Here is a 17,702-nt window from a genome sequence, read left to right as displayed (position 1 = left end):
AAGGCACTTTATATTCCTGTCCTCGTTATGATCACCATGATAAAGTACTTGGCGGGAGTGGATAAAAAATACTTTTGTTTTTTTGGTTCGTTAACTTCCAATTAGTTTTATGTTAATTCTGATTGGCATGCATAATATATAAGAATGATTTACTATCGCAGTTACATATAGATATCAAAAAAAGACGTGGATTTCTGTGGCATCACTTTATCACGATTACCTTGGCAACCGTGGCATGCAGGAAGTGATCGCACGCAAGTGTTAAATTTGAGATAGAAGGGTAATAGAGAATAAAGATGAGGGATTAGAAAGAGAAAATGTAAATTATATGACGGAATAAAAGCATATGAAGTGGAGTATTCTATTGAGTTGTAAAAAATTGCTGGAGACGTGTTCTTAACCGTTGGGCGAAGACTTCTTAGCACTTACACAACCAGTATGTGTTCTGCCGTTACACCTCCAGACGCAGGCAACGTGCTCGCACGACTGTTTGAAGTCGGTACGTGAAGTGGTACGCCAGTTTATTCGTTTGGGGACGATCAGTGTTGGGCCTTTCTCATGTTTCAATTGTAAAGGATACCACAAGCTAGGTTTGATTACTCATGGTAACGATGTTACAATCCCGCAAGGTCAGCGGTGGTGTACTCTGCCTCCGTACCTGCGCGCATGTCTACGATAGGCTGTGGGGTCCGGTCCGTGGGGATCTCCCAGAAATACAGGTTTTTCATTGGCTGTCGCAGGGTATTTCCGCGTACGTCATAGCCGATGACGTAGTGGAATTCTCGCGCTTCTAACCTCGTTTTCGAATTTACACGAGACCTCTTCAATTTCTGTCATACGATCGACTCGGAAGTTTGGCTTGTGTTCAGCGCTTTTCAAATCGACGATCTAGTCAGGTTCACTCTGTCAATAAATTATATTTCGTTCAAAATCATGGTAGATTAGCAAACCTATACATTTTTGGAAAGGTTATAGCATAAGGAAACTAAAAATCAATGTTTACATTTGGAGAGATACCTGTATGGCGGCCATTTTGGATTTTCAAAATGGCCACTGTAAAATACATATTTTGTTCTATTTCTGCCTCTAATTACCCTAAAAACTTTTTAAAATATACTAAACCTATATTTTCAGGGACAAGGAATCCAATGAAAGTATCAAATTAGTGCTATGGGGAATGGTAAGACACGAATCAAAGGTTTTGAATTGCAAAATAGTCTTTATATTCGCGATAAGTTGCATAATCAAATACATGTTATCATTTTGTACAGGCAGTTAATAACATCAAAATGTGTCACAATAATTCATATCACCAAACATACACAGGCAGTCAGCAAAATCATATATACACATGCAGTCGGTATAACTTCACATCTACACAGGCAGTCAATGACAAAATATACACAGGCAGTCAATGGCATCAAACATACACGATTACAGAATATGCCATTTAGAGTTCGTCATCACTGTCCTGTGTGTCGTATCCGACAATATAGTCCGCATCGTTTTCACAGTCTGTTCCACACAAGCAAAGGTCGGTCAAATTGATTGGCAAATCGAATTGGTCGAATGGTCGATCGAATCGAATTCGATGAATCGAATCGAATCGAATCAAATCGAATTGGTCGAATGGTCGATCGAATCGAATTCGATGAATCGAATCGAATCGAATCGAATTGGTCGAATGGTCGATCGAAACGATTGGTCGAATGGTCGAATTGGTCGAATGGAATTGGTCGATTGGTCGAATTGGTCGAATCGAATTGGTTGGAATTGGCAAATGTAAACATTGATTTTCTGATTTTCCATGTAATAACGTTTCCAAAAATGTATAGGTTTGCTAATCTACCATGATTTTGAACGAAAAAACATAGTGAACCTGACTAATCGAATGTTCCGGACAAAATAAAAGGTACGTTGGACGTTTTTCCAACATGTTATCTAGTTTGTGGTGGAATTTCATTGCAATCTGATGATGCGAAGTAAGATATTTTGGCCCCGATATCGGGATTTCCTGACATAATTGTGCAAAAAATGATGATTTTAATCATCTTGAGAGTGGACATTTCATTCCTTTACCTGTCTGTAACAGCATCTAATACAACAGTGTTAAAGTTTTGATCTTGAGAATAAAACAATTTTGAATTTTCAAGACAGTCTGGGTGTTTATTACAATTTCCGTCACGACTGTTAATTAGGTAATTAGGTACTTGATTAGGTAATTAATTAATTATGTAATTCAATTTCAGGTCATCCAAAGTAAGATGTATCATATCTTTTGTAGAATGCTTCAATCTAAAATAACTGAAAGTTTCATTCAGTTCTCTTCATTTTTAAGGAAGTTATGGGCTTTTATGTCATTAAATTGACTGTCCTCGATCACAGCTTTTCTTTTAAGTTATATTAATGGAAAAATGGAAAATATTCCATATATTAATGGAAAAACAATAGGAAAGAAGATGCTAATTTCCGAGTATAAAAATGACCATAACTTCTTTAATACTGAAGATATGAAAGTGAATTAGGTATCAAATTAAAGGCCTTTCCATGCTTTATCTGATGAGATAAATTACAGGCTTGATTTTTAACATCTCAAAATTTTGTGACATTCCTACTCATTGTGGTCAGAATTGACCGAAAATTGCCGTTCTGGTATGTGACGACTCCATGGTCATGGAGGGTTTTCAGAGTTATCCCATAATGCCGTGCGCGTCACCATGTTGGTTGGATTCACTTCCCCGCCAACGAGAGCATGAGTAGCTTTATACTCTAGCACGTTTACCTCGTTATTCCGAATTACTGCAATGGAGATTATGCTAATTATTTGGCCTTATTAAGTCTTGTTTACCTTTTCTCGGTTGTTTAGCTTGCCAAACAATATGGCGCCCACGCACTGCATCATGGGTACTGGAACCTCTCTATAAGGTCCCTGCATCTCGGATCACACTGTCATTCCGATGAAGATATAACTATACACTATAAAACTGATTGGCCCTTCTGTATTTTTAGTTGTGGACGTAAAATATTCCACAGTGTGCTTCGAAAAGAACAGGCCGTTGTGTGACAGATACCTGGGAGAAAGTCCATACTTTTACCTGGCTGTGTATTTAGCATCACCTGTAGTCGTTTCATAGTGCCAGGATGTGATGGGAAACACAGGAATGATGTGCGAAATGGCCTTTATAAACTAGGTGTCCCCTGGGGTTAAAATCCACAGACACCGTGGACTTCAATAACATGCAATTTTACCTTGTTGGTAATTTTTCATTTGCAGAACTTGTGAATTCTGCTGCTACCTCAAGTGCTCAAGTAAAGATGATTCATGAATCTAAAATCTTATCTAGTTCAATCCGTCAAGCCTTGTCCGATTTCTAGTCACATTCATGATCAGGTTTATCCAAGCATCCTTATCCTGCACTGCTTCCTGAAGCTCTGGCAGAGACAGCTTGGTTGCAGCCTTTATCCTATCCATCCAGCACATACAAGGTCCGCCACTTCCTCTTCTTCCCTCATCCTTACCCAGCATGATTGACTTCTCTAGACTTTCGTTTTCTCCACGCATGACCTCTCCAAAGTATGATAGATTCTTTTTTGTCATCAGCGCTTCTTCGAGGCCATTTCTTTTATTTATTATGTACGCATGGTATGTACTATGTAATTAGGGGGGATGAGGGAGAGGAATACGTAGGAGAAGACGAACCACCCCGATCGTGTATTCGCATGAGACGCATAAGGCTGCAGATGAAACTTTTCCTCGGCCATTGGGCACAATCCTGGATGGGTCGCCACTCCAATGCAGGACGCTCGAATGGCTCATTCTTCCCAGTAAGCTGGTACTCATTTTTCCGACTTCACAAGGATGACAGCCTGTGTCAACCCACCTAGTGGCAGCATCACGGCAGGGGCTTGAACTCAGGGCCCGAAGATCTTAAGCCAGGCACCTTGGAAGAGGGAGAGATGTGGGTCAATAATTCCACCATGCTTGCATAGACCAACTGTAGTATGCTGCTCTAATCATCAGGCCATGTGGCGTGTTCTCACGAGATCTCAGTCGATCCGGTTTGAGTCGGAAGAAATACAAACACGAAGCAGGGACACAGCATTACATTACACCAAGGCCATTAAGCTATGGCACCTTAGAAGGATTCACTTTTTTCCCTCCCTATTCCAGACGCTGCTTTTCCACTTTGGTACATCTCAGTGCCCAGAGTGCCAGATATTCAAGCAGGACAAAATATATCATGAACGTTAATATATCAGATATGTGAAAGGCACGTGCGGAAAACCTCGTCTCTCGAAACACCATCGAGCATTATTTCCTGAACTTGACACACTTCCATCTCCCCTTGAGCGCCCTTAATGTACATCGGAACAGACTGACCACGTTGTACTGGTCTATCGTTTTTTGGGTGGAAAAGCTTCTGGAATCACATGCGTGTGAATAATAATAATAATAATGCATTTATTTTATATAGCGCTTTTCAGGAAGCCCAAAGACGCTTTGACAGAGTGCAAAACATAACGCATAGCAAAACATAAAGACAATTGCAAAAAAAGAAGAATCAATAGGGAAATATTCAAAGCACAAAGGAGGGAGAAGGAGAGGAGATAGTCAGGGGTTAGATGCTGTGGGTTAAATGTTGAATGCAGTGTTGAACAGGTGGGTCTTGAGTGATGTTTTGAATGTGGTGAGTGAGGAGGAGTCTCTGATGGTGTGAGGTAGCGAGTTCCAGAGGGTGGGAGCAGCGATGGAGAAGGCCCTGTCCCCCCAGGATCTAAATTTGGTCCGGATGGGGGGGGTCAGGAGGTTGGTACCAGCAGAGCGGAGGTTGCGGGTGGGAGTGTGTCTGGAGAGGAGGTCAGCCAGGTAGGATGGGGCCAGGTTATGGAGGGCTTTGTAGGTCAAGAGGAGGATTTTGTACTGGATTCTCTGGGAGATGGGGAGCCAGTGAAGCTTGTAAAGGACGGGGGTGATGTGGTCACGGGTCCGGGAATGGGTGAGTAGACGGGCAGCGGAGTTCTGAATGTATTGGAGTTTATTGGTGATTGTTGAGGGTGAACCATAAAGGAGGCTATTGCAGTAGTCCAGACGGGAAGTGATGAAGGCGTGGATGAGGGTTTCTGCAGCCACAGAGGAGAGGGATGGACGGAGACGGGCGATGTTTTTCAGGTGGAAGAAGGCTGTCTTTGTGATCTGTTTAGTGTATTTGTCGAAGGAGAGGGTTTGGTCAAAGATGATGCCAAGATTCCGGATGTGAGGGGAGGTGGACACTGGGAAACCGTCGATGTTGAGGGCAAAGTTATGGGTGGACTTGGTGAGCGTTTTTGGGCCAATGATGATTATTTCAGATTTATCACAGTTAAGTTTGAGGAAGTTGATTTGAAGCCAGGATTTTATTTCAGTGATGCAGTTTGTCAGGATAGAGTGGGTGGCGGTGGAGATGGACTTGGTGGAGATGAAAAGCTGGATGTCATCGGCGAAGCAGTGGAATTGGAGACCATGACGGCGGATTAAGTGACCGAGGGGGGACAGGTAAAGGATAAAGAGGAGGGGGCCAAGAACTGAACCTTGGGGGACACCTTGGGGGAGGGGAGCAGTGGGGGATTTGCAGTTATTGATGGAGATGAACTGACGTCTGTCAGAGAGGTATGATTTAATCCAAGAGAGGGCAGTGCCGGTAATGTTAAAGGTGGTTTCAAGTCGGGTGAGGAGGATGGTGTGATCGATGGTGTCAAAGGCAGCGCTGAGGTCGAGGAGGATGAGAATGTTGAGGTTGCCAGCATCAGAGGAGAGGAGAAGGTCGTTGGTGATTTTGAGGAGAGCAGTTTCAGTACTGTGGTTGGACCGGAATCCGGATTGGAATGTTTCATACAGGTTATTGGCAGAGAGGTGATGCTTGAGTTGAGTGGCTACAGCGCGTTCCAAAACCTTTGACAGAAAGGGTAGGTTGGAGATGGGTCTGAAGTTATTTAGGGTGTCAGGGTTTAGTCCAGGTTTTTTCAGAATGGGGGTAACAGCAGCAATTTTGAGGGATGGTGGGACGATGCCTGTAGACAGGGAGGAGTTTATTGTTGCAATGATAAGTGGAGAAAGAGCAGGAAGGGAGGCCTTGACAAAGCTGGAGGGGATGGGGTCAAGAGTGCAGGTGGCAGTTTTCATTCCGATGAGGAGTTCAGAGAGGTCAGTAGGGGAGACTGGGGAGAATTGAGACAGGGGATGGCAGGATAAGGGGGGGCAGGTGGTTTGAGGGGGAGCGGGTGCGGCGGTGGTCAAGCTGTTGTAGATGTTTTCAATTTTGCGTTGGAAGAATGAAAGGAAGGAGATGCAGTTGTCTATTGTGAATGACTGGGTGGTGGTGTTCAGGGGCTGAGGAGTTTGTTTATTGTAGAGAAGAGTGCTTTTGGGTTTCCGGAGCCAGAGTGGATAATTTGAGAGTAGTAGGCGGAGCGGGCGCGGGAGAGGGCATCTTTATAGTGTTGTATGTGGTCCTTGTAGTATTCTAACTGAATGCCTACATAGTGCGACGCAAGACATCGCCACAATTTCTGGAGCTGTAAAAGAACTCGTAAGAATTAATCTTCTTAATGTGTCCCTGAGTGAAATGGTAATTTTGTTTGAGCTCAATCATTTTCCGCATGTTCCCCACCCCTCCGGATCCCAATAGACAGCATGTAAAATCCTTGCTTCAATATGTATTATACAGCGAGGGTTTATGCTCTTTCCAAATGGCTAATTCCATTGCAATCTTGCCCTACAGGATGCACATCGGTGTCATGTGCGTGACCTTCTGGAGATTGAAACCATCAAAGCAAGCATGTTGAGATGGAAGCTGAGTCAACTCCATATTCAGATCAAACAGGATAATGCCGGTACTCCATGATGTGCGGGTCTCTTGTTTACTCCATCTGTTGTTATTCTAACGGTCTTATTGCAGTGACGAGTTTTCCAAGTGAAAATGGTTTTGCATTTTCCTGTAGGCATACCTGGTGTTGGCTTAGCGGTTAGGGTGCCGGCTTGGGATCCTGGGTTTGAATCCCGATCGATCGCTGAATTAATGCCAGGGGGGGTGACTCAGCCTGTCATCCTTCCGAGGTCGGCAAATTGAGTACCAGCTTGCTGGGATGAATGATCACGGTGTGTACCCCGATTTAGAATAGGTACACCGTATCCCTGCGCATCGTAAGAGGCAACCAAGGGTTGGCGTCAGGAAGGGCATCCGGCCATAAAAACATTGCCTCAAACAGGGAACCATGATTGTCATGGGGCCCGCAAGGCTAACCCCACTCTAGCGGGGAAAATGTCCTTAAAACGATCATTCATATTCATATTCATTTTCCTGGTAGGCAGGAGCAGACCATTATAAGGGCAATTCCACGGTTACTCACATTACAATACATTACATTAATGCATCTATAAAAAAAAAAAAATATATATATATATGTATATAATGTGAGTAACCGTGGAATTGCCCATTACATTATTAATAAAGCACCGACTATTTACAGTGAAATCATATTTGCCGAACCGTGCGTTGTGCGTTCTCTTTTGGCATTCGGGTTATTGCATTCGCTGCTTTAAAAAGTTTCATCCCTCGAATGTAAAGTGTGTATCGACAATAACCAAGATCGATTTAATCGCAGCACAAGACAGTTAGCCTCGGAAGGCCAGACAGGTATTTAATTACTGTGTGACGGGAATACGGGTCTGATAGGTAAAGTTGGATCATAGTTGATGTGCTTGAGGTTAGAGATTAGGATATGAGCTTGCATTCACAGACGCTGTGGAAAGAGCTCGGCTGCAGAACGAGGCCGAGATGCGGAAATTGCACGATGAACGAAACAAACTTGTGGAGGAAGTGAACTTTCTGAAGTAGAGACTCGATTTTTTGAGAGAACAGCATGCTGTGTTGTTGTAAGTAAACTTGCCGTATTCATTTTTAGAAAAATCGATTCACATTTCATTTTTATGTTTGTTTATTTGTTTAAAAGAATTAGACTATCCATGCAAAGTTTCTTTTTTATAAATGTTTTTTCCTCCTTCTATCCTTCTTTCATATGCAGTACAAGGCTGCGGGTAGCATCCAAGGCTGATGGCACAGGTGTGCCGCTGATGCAATGCCTCCTGCTGGTTGGGGCAGGAATTTGGAATTTGTTCATGGTGCCGGCGATAGCTCACTTACTCTACGTGAAGGACACTGTGGCATCCGTAAGTCCCACCAAGGAATGCTGGCAGACGGGGCGCCCGTTTAACGTCCATCCACGGGTCCATCCAAGGGACCCAGGCTAGACAGCTGAGATGCAAGTGTGTGTACCTCTTGGCCATTCTGTCAGCCTTTCCTTATATCCTAATTGTATGTTTTTCTACAAGTGTTTGCTTTGGCCTGTTTGATGTCTCAATCGGAGCATTTGCCTCATGATGCTTGATTCCGAGATTCTCGTATACTATATTGATTTTTCCGTTGTCTATTAATGTTCTTGTTCTTCGATGATGCACGTGCAGGTTCCTCCTTGAGCCAGAACGATGTAGGGGCACATTCAACAAGGATTGACTCCCAACATTCTGATGCTCACAACACATGGCCAGTTGATGTCGGTTACCCGGTTCTACATGTATCCGAATGGTGGCATTTGGGCTGATCAACTTTTTCTGCCTACATCTTCTTATTTTGAAGCAGTATCCGGTGCCTGATGACTGAACGCAGATGATGGTGTGGAAACATCATGCGATCTTGCTTCATGCAGATGATGGTGTGGAAACATCATGCGATCTTGCTTCATGCAGATGATGGTGTGGAAACATCATGCGATCTTGCTTCATGCAGATGATGGTGTGGAAACATCATGCGATCTTGCTTCATGCAGATGATGGTGTGGAAACATCATGCGATCTTGCTTCATGCAGATGATGGTGTGGAAACATCATGCGATCTTGCTTCTGGCACTTAAAATCACGATTTTGGTGGGATTTCTATGTGCTGGAAATGCAATTTGGGGTTGGACAAAGTACATTTTTGTTATTCCTTCACATTTCACTCTCAGTCACTGTGGGATTTGAGTGTCTGCCAAAATGCGGAAACCTTTTTATCTTTTGGAAGGCCAGTATGCCCTTTGGACTTCGTAACCTGCAGATGGAAAACAGGCCACAATCATGTGCACTTGTACAAGTCCTGTTATCGTTTTAGGTTTGCTCACTGCACTTTTTTACATAGTTTAGAAAAACATGAGGCAACTAGAATGGCACTTGATAGAGCGCATACCTCCGCCAGGCTGAACAGTTTACTTTTCGTATCCCACTGATAGGCCAGATCTGAATCTGAACATTAACCAAAATCAAATCAGCTTGTTGTTTTCACCTACAAAACTCATCCATCAAGTTTTGTCCAGATCCGTCCACAACTTTTTGAGATGTTGTGCTATATATCAGTTTTTGCCATATCACTCAATGGTGAAGAATCACTTAAAAAATTATCTGATCTGTATCCGGATTAGGATCTTCACCAAAATCTAATCCATTCGGCCTTGTCACACACACAATCTGTCCACCAAGTTTCGTCCGAATCCATCCACAAATTTTTTGAGATATCCTGCTCGCAGACAGACAAGGATGAAAACATAACTTCCGTCCACCCTTGGTGGTGAAGGTAACAATGTAAAGTGGCAACCACGATGAAAAATAGCCCCGTTGTGAACTGACAGTCATTTCCCCGCGGTTTCTGGAATTTCTAAATAAATTAACTGAATTTGAGGTGAACCACCCTTTTCAGCCTTTTATAGTGGGCATATCTGGATGGAGAGCATAAACCCATGACACCTTAATGCTCTGATGTATCGTTCCAAATGTGGGCCATATTGGTTATGTAGTTTGTGAGGAAAATTTGTTTTTGTGGATATGAGGGATTAGGAGAGGGAGCCCCCTGGTCCCATCTCCAAGGGGAAATACGGCCATGCGGAGCATAACTTAAGGTTAGGGCATGGTCACGATGCTGCATGGCCAGTTTGGTCTGGATACGGTTGTCAGTTTCTTAGAAGAAGATTTTTGAATGAAATACCAATATTTGGGGCAATACCCCCCCCCCTTTTTTTCCCTTAATAGGGGGCGCATGCGGATCGGGAGCACAACCCCTTGAAATCTTGCTGTTCTTATGCATCCATCATACCAAATTTGGTCCATGGGTGATTCATCATCCTTTCATTAGTTTCCTTTGAGTTTTGTAGGCATGATGTTTCACAACGTTTCACCTGTTGCCTTCATTCCTTCACAGCCAGCAAAAGACCTCTATCTCTATTTGGAAGAGTAGCAATGGCGTCATCCTTCAGCTGAACCGCCGTTTGATGGAAAACGCTGAAAAGAGATTGGAACTTGATGAGATGTCTGAAAACCTCAAGGAAATTCAAAAGCAGATTGCAAGACTGGAAGATCAAATATCTACGATCAGCAAGAACACTGCAGAAAAGCAAAGCGAATACAACAATCAGATAATCACCCTGCAGATGACAGTATGTTGGAGAAACAAACTTGACTGCCGTCTGTCATACTGCCAGGCAAAATATTCCCTTGGGCCTTTGGACTATGGGTGATAATTGTAATTCACACCATTTTCTAAATAAAATGTTGTGATCTGCAAGGGTATTTCATTCATTAAATCTTGCTGGGAAAGGGGAAACTAAAACGGTAAAGGGGTTGAGGTTTACAGGGTCACCATAAAATAAATTACGATCTTTAGATGAGCATTTCAGTGGTACTGTGTTCACCCTCAAGTTGTCTGGTCTTGGATTCGACCTTTGGCAGGATGGGATCCAATTAGAACTTCTGTTTTGTGCATCGTAAAGCACAGCATCTGTAGGTGCATAAATGAAGTTGGTTGTTGCATCACCATGTGGACATTAAATATATCACTGTACCTCTCACAAGAGATGACCTTTGCAGTTTCCTGGCTAGTTCAGGCTACGTTTGTAATAGGTGTCAAACAGAACGCTTCCTGCATCCTGCTTTGTGGCCACAAATTTGATCAAACGTGTTAAATCTTCACAAGAGTCTCATGAAAAAGCACGATGAAGGAAAATGTGACCTGACAGCTGTAATAATGTGGCAACAGTTAGATACAATAAGCAGAGGAATGAACGAATAGGAAAAAAGGAGGAGAGGAAACAGTTAGCAGGAAGTTAAAAGGTTTTTTTGGTTTGTTTGTTTGTTTTAAATCAGATTTACCCGATGAAGAGAGAGATGGAGACGGAAAGGAAAGTGAGTTGGAGTATGATGAAGATTGGTCTAGGCAGGTATAATGGAGGTAAAATAGATTGTGTGTAATGATGGGGCTTCATATGAGATAGTGGTGTACCACCTGATTGATTGAAGCCTTAGAGTAAAGAGTTGCGTAGATCAGCCTCAGAAAGTCGAATCCACAGACAAGAAAAGCAAGGAACAAGAGACAAGTGTTAAGGATCTGTCACTTCCGCCTTTGTTGTTATTATATACATGTGGAATATTTTTAGTTTCAGGTAATATTATTATTAAGATTTTTGGTGAAATGGAGATGGCTTTAGTAAAAGGTAAAAATAAATGTTGTGAAGGAAAAATGAAAACGCGCCAAACAAACTGGAAGAGAATGAGAGAGGAGGAGACGGCCATGAGAGAGATACAGTCGTAAGTCGCGTCGAGGCTGCGAGCGGACCTTTTTTGATATTGGTCGCAAATGAGTTGAGGCTTCCCGTGAAAGGGATTGCCCATGACATGGTCCTCCATTGCGATTGCAATTAAACCTGCGTCTCAAGTTTTTTTTACCAAGCGTGAGTTTTTGTTGGAGAAAAAAACAAGAGCCTCCATTACAGGCCAATACGCCATTTAGTCCTCGTAGAGGCTGTCCACTTGGTGCATCTTGTTTTGTCGTTGGGATTTCCATATCGACCTCATTGTGTTGATTGCTGTTGGTTTACATATCGGCTGAATTCCCATATCGACCTCTCACCTCGTAACTCCTCATCCACCGCCGTGCCGATACCTGCCTGTTCTCATCGTTCTGCACGACTTCACCCTTCAATCAGCATGGGGATCCGTGCACGGACTTTGGGGATTGTTACATTCCACTCACATTTGGTATATCGTGAGTTTATTGCTTTGAGAGCATTGGGGGAATGATGGTACTGTTCATGAGATGCAAGTGATATTTTTATTGTACTTTCTTCAAGAGTGTTATTATTGTGTATGTGAGAGTTCTTAATACAATTACTTGTTTTGTTCTACAATTGCATTGGTGTGGTTTTACCATGGTTTATTAGAACACTCAGAATAACAAATCTTTCTGCCGCGTTCCCTCTCGAGACTCTGAGGGGCACCGTAACCGGAGTTTGGGGAGGTAACACGTAATACAAGGTGGGCAGTTCGGTTGGATTTGGGGAGTTTAACCCAGAGGGGGTTACTGCAAGAACGCGTGCATCTTGGAATTGTTGGGGAGGGTCGTACGGCCGAGTGAGGAAGAGCTTGACCAAAAGAGAGATATAAAAAAAAAATAGAGACCACTGACCTGCCTGCAATGTCAGGGAAATAGGCCTTGTGCCTCATTGCAAGAGATGCCAATAATGCTGAGCGCTGTATAATGCATATAATTCAGGAGAGACAGACGTTGTGCTGGGGTGCCAGGCCATAGTTGAGAGCAGTACTCTGACTATTACACAGGAATTATAACCATGCATTCCAATTACTGCACAATGGTATTTTCAGAAGAGCACAGTTTAAAAGTGTTTTTGTTGTTTTTAAATGGCATTACTTGCAGTGCACTACCAATACTAGTACAGCATCAGACATTTTTAGTAATATGTGACTTGGGTCAAAGAAAAACAAGACTAGAAAGGCCAGTCTTAACACTGCTAATTAACCTGCTAATTCTGAAATTTGTCAGAGCTTTGGGATGTTGTCATTGTTTCCTTTTGTGCTTTCTTCTTTAGGCAGAAAAGTTCAAACACAAAATTAATAAATATTCCGCCAGCAATGCGGATAAACGTCGCTGGATCGAAAAGCAAAACAAGGAACTCACTGACAAGCAAAACACGTCAAAAAGGCTGTACAAGGTGTGTAGAAGGTGAAAAAGGATGATTTACTGTATATAAAAAAACAAATATATCAAGAACATTTGTTTCACATTCTGTCATTTTATGAGTATTTAATTTTATGAACAATTGCAACAATAACTCAGTTATTTCACCTAATAATACATTGTTCAGCAGCACTTTTTATTCTGAGCACAACGTCTGTGCTTTAAAGGATCTAACGACCTGATTGGTGGTTGGTCAAACGAGATTTTGTACCGTTGTCAAGGGTCGTTTGAGAGCAGGCTATTGTCGAGACTTCCTGGTTGTAGAATGTGGATTTACTGTATTTTGCCGTGCAGTATGAGACATTTAGAAATCATCTGCTTAAGGTGGATGTATACAATTGTGGGCTTGAAACGGTGATGTTGCCTTTCTAACCGATGCAGGTGCCCCGGGGGTAAAGGGTTGTTTTGACATTGTTACATCTTGCTCTTGTCCGCCAATTATCACAATGCTGGACCTAAGGCACCGGCTGTTTTAAAGTGGTTTCTGGTTTACATTGCACTGGCGGCCCAACAGAAAATGTATGCAGTGTCTTTTTTGAGTCAGTACCATAGTATCTTGTTTGCTCGTCTGAAGTGTAATGTAGGATGTGTTGTAATGTAATACACCATTATTTCAGAGGACACGTAAAGTCATCTGTCTCATCCGCTAACATATACTTGTTGGTATTGAAGCTGCTATAGTATATCCTAAAGGAGTAGTGCATTGCTTCTCGTGGGTTTTTCTTTTCGCTTATGGCATGGGGTGGCAGCATTTAGCACCTATCACAAGTTGCCCTAAGATGATAGTTGTGGGCCTTCTCTTTAAAACACAGCAACTGTTTACCAATGCAGGTACTAAGTATGGTGTTGCAGCATTTTCAATCAATCGAAGCTGAAGGAGCACGGATGTTTGTCCAAATCCTAGTCAGGATGATGTATGACGTGATGTTATGCTTGAAGTTGGTGCATTTCCCAGCCTAATGCCACTCTTGTGGTCAATCGTACAGGTAGAGAGGGGGCTGTAAGGAATTGTTGTAACAGCACGGTTGAGTTACTGCAGCGCAACTTTATAAATAGTACACGCAACAGCCACCATCTCTTATCTTCCCCCATCCAAAACCTTGATCTTTTCTATCCCCGCTAATTCACCCCAGATACACTTTTTTTTTTTTTTTTTTTTTGAAATTCCAACTTCTTTCCTGGAAGTCCTTGCAGTGTTCATATGTTTTATACCTCTCCCACCTCCCCCCAAAGCCCTCCCCCTCCCACAGTTCTCTCGATGTCCCTGCTCTCAAATGTTGTGTTTGTGTCCTTCCCCCTCTCTCCCCATCTTGTCTACCGCTCCCCTTATTTTGTGTTTTGTGTGTCGGTTTGACTTTTTGTGTGATTAATGTTAGCTCTTTCACGAGCCTCGATCTTGTATACAAAAAACAAACAAAACAAAAAAGCCACAAAACGCCAGTGAAAGCCATGGCATGCGTTCAGGTTTGAGACGGTTCTACAAACAGTGCAAATTCCCCTGGCCAAATTCCAAAATTCAGCTGTCTGGTATTCAGAATTATTTTCTGTTGGTCATCTCAGTCTCTCTGTTCTATCAGCAAATGTCAAGTGGTGAAGAGAAAGTGATTCTGTGGCTGAAACTGCCAGGGTTGCTTATATTCCTTCAGGCTGAGGTTTAATGCCTTGTAATTAACTGTCTTCAATCTAGTTTTTCTGACTTTGTCTTTTCCTTGAAGCAAAGAAAAATAAACAAGAGTGACAATTGCTTTGCAATACATGTCTCCGACGGGTGCCAAAAAATGTTTGTTTTTTTGACGAATTTTAATAATTGATGAAACGTCCTGAAACTCAAACTTGTTCTGTAACTTATCATAATAAAGCCATGTACCAAGTTTCAGTTCAATATTTTAAAGGATAAGTGGAAAAGTAAAGAAAACTGACACATTTATAATATATGATATTTTCTAAATTAAAAAATGGCATAATCGTGAAAAATAAGCGAAACGCCCCAAAGCTCAAACATGTACTGTATCTTATAATAAAGCCATGTACCAAGTTTCAGTTGATTATGTTAAACGGTATGGAAAAAGTGCAGAAAACCACAGGTGGGATGGACGGATAGACGGACGGCCAGACAGACAGAAAGCAAACCTATAGTCCCCTCCGGGTAGGGGACTAATAACCTTTATTCCTCGTGATTATTTTCTTGTTATTATGGCGTAGTAGCAGTTACCGGACCACATCGACGACTCTTTCTACATGTTCGTTTTCCTGGTGTGTGGAGACATTCCTGATTCTTTTTAGTCCCTTACCCGGTGGGGACTATATGTTTGTTCTCCGTCTGTCTGTCCGTCTGTCCGTGTGTCCATCCCACCTGTGGTTTTCTGCACTTTTTTCCATACCCTTTAACAACATCAACTGGAACTGGGTACATGGCTTCATGAAGTTAGGTTACAGAACAAGTTAGAGTTTTGGGGTGTTTCACCAATTTTTCACAGAGATATGCCGTTTTTGGACTTGTATCACATATTATACAAGGGTCAGTTTTCCAGAATTTTCCTCCTTACTCTTTAACATATTGAACGGAAACATGGCACATTGCTTTATTATGATAAGTTCCAGAACAAGTTCGAGTTTCAGGGAGTTTCATCAATTTCTAAAATCTGTTTAAAAAATAAATAAAACATTCATTGGCACCGTAGGGGACATGTATTGCAAAGCAATTCTCGCTCTTGTTATTTTATTCCCCTCCTCTCCTCATTTCCCCCAGCACCTCCCGCTCTCACCTCTTTGCTCTCTTCTGGTTTCATTGTATTATCATATGTCGGAATATTTGTTTAGAGGGGAGCAGGCAGTTGCAAGAAAGGAATGAATGGACACAAAAGATAGGTTGCTTCAAATTATTATTTTTATTAGCATTCCAAAAATAAGGCATAAATGCATCATCAAACAATAACGGCACTCGGTAGAGTGCATACCTCCGCCAGGCTGAACAGTTTACGTTTCGTATCCCACTAATCGGCCAGATCTGGATTTTGACCTGAACCAAAATGCAATCGGCTTGTTCTTGTGGCCTAACCAACTCATCCACCTAGTTTTGTTATAAGTTCAGGTGTATTTTGGAAAACATTTTTGAAATATCATGTTATACATCATTATGGCTCTTTCACTCAATGGTGCAGAATCACTTAAAAATTATATGATATCTTGTATCCTGATCCGTATTCGGATCTTCACCAAAATTTAATAGATTCATCCTTGTCACACACCCAACTTTATCCAGTAAGTTTTGTTATAATCCGTCCTTAACTTTTTGAGATATCGTGCTCTACAGTTGTGGCCAAAACTATTGGCACCCTTGCACTTTTTTCAAATAACTCACAATTTTCTCTAAAAATAAGTTGAAATTTACAAAAGTATTTGGTCTCCACAAGTTTTTTATTTCACTATTAATCAGAACCTTTGTTTTTGATTCAGAACTTAATACATCCTTTTAAATCAGAAAATGAAAATAAATGGCATTGACAAAATTATTGACACCCTACACTTAATATTTGGTAGCACAGCCTTTGGACAAAATAACTGCAGTCAAGCGCTTCCTATAGCCATGAATGAGCTTCCTACACCTCTCTACTGGCAGTTTGACCCACTCTTCTTGTGCAAACCGCTCCAGTTCTCCCAGATTTGAAGGGTGCCTTTTCCCAACTGCTGTTCTCAGATTTCCCCACAGGTGTTCAATGGGATTTAGATCTGGACTCATTGCTGGCCACTTCAGAAGAGTCCAGCGTTTTGTCTTAAACCATTCCCGGGTGCTTTTTGAAGTGCGTTTGGGGTCATTGCCCTGCTGCAAGACCCATGAACTTCGACGAAGACCCAGCTTTCTGATACTGGGTTGAACATTGCACTCCAAAATGCCTTGGTAATCTCCTGATTTCATGATGCCATGCACACATTCAAGGTAACCAGTGCCAGAGGCAGCACTTCAACCACAAAACGCCACTGAACATCCTCCATGTTTAACTGTAGGGAAGGTGTTCTTTTCTTTGAAGGCTTCATTTTGTTTTCTGTAAACATAGAGATGATGTGCTTTACCAAAAAGTTATAATTTGGTCTCATCTGTCCACAGGACATTCTCCCATAAGGATTTTGGCTTGTTCAGGTGTGTTTTGGAAAACTCCAGTCAGGCTTTCTTAGCAGTGGGGTCCTCCTGGATCTCCTACCATAGAACCTCCGTTCATTGAGTTGACGACAAATAGTGCGATTTGAAACTGTCGTACTTTGTGTCTGAAGGTCAAGTTGAATCTGTTTGGCAGTTGATTGAGGTGCTTTCTCCACCATTCGAACAATCCTTCACTGCAATCTTTGATCAAGTTTTCTTTTGCGGCCACGTCCAGGGAGGTTGGCTACAGTGCCATGGGCCTTAAACTCCCTGATAACATTGCGTGCAGTGGACACAGGAACATCAAAGTCTCTGGAGATGGACTCGTAGCCTTGAGATTGTCCATGCTTGGCTACAATCTTGAGTTTGACATCCTCAGACAATTTTCTGGTTTCCTTCCTTTTCTACATGCTCATTGCTGTACACACAGTGACAAAAAACAGCAGAATGACTTCTTTTCTCTGTCAAACTGG

General features: G+C 42.2%; 1 long non-coding RNA gene across 2 annotated transcripts; it reads left to right on the top strand.

Annotated features, from left to right (window-relative positions):
• Positions 1 to 445: 445 nt before the first annotated feature.
• Positions 446 to 8,759, top strand: LOC137418430 (uncharacterized). 2 transcript variants are annotated; one of them, XR_010982629.2, is made up of 5 exons: positions 446 to 499; positions 6,759 to 6,870; positions 7,777 to 7,912; positions 8,062 to 8,206; positions 8,501 to 8,759. It is a non-coding gene; the product is annotated as an uncharacterized LOC137418430 (long non-coding RNA). The 2 variants fall into 2 exon arrangements; XR_010982628.2 differs by having other exon boundaries at positions 8,062 to 8,759.
• Positions 8,760 to 17,702: the final 8,943 nt, after the last annotated feature.

This window comes from Myxine glutinosa, chromosome 9, assembly GCF_964187855.1.
Source record: "Myxine glutinosa chromosome 9, kmMyxGlut1.1, whole genome shotgun sequence".
NCBI lineage: Eukaryota > Metazoa > Chordata > Myxini > Myxiniformes > Myxinidae > Myxine > Myxine glutinosa.
The sequence above is the reverse complement of the archived record's forward strand: the minus strand, read 5'-3'. Positions and strand labels throughout refer to the sequence as shown.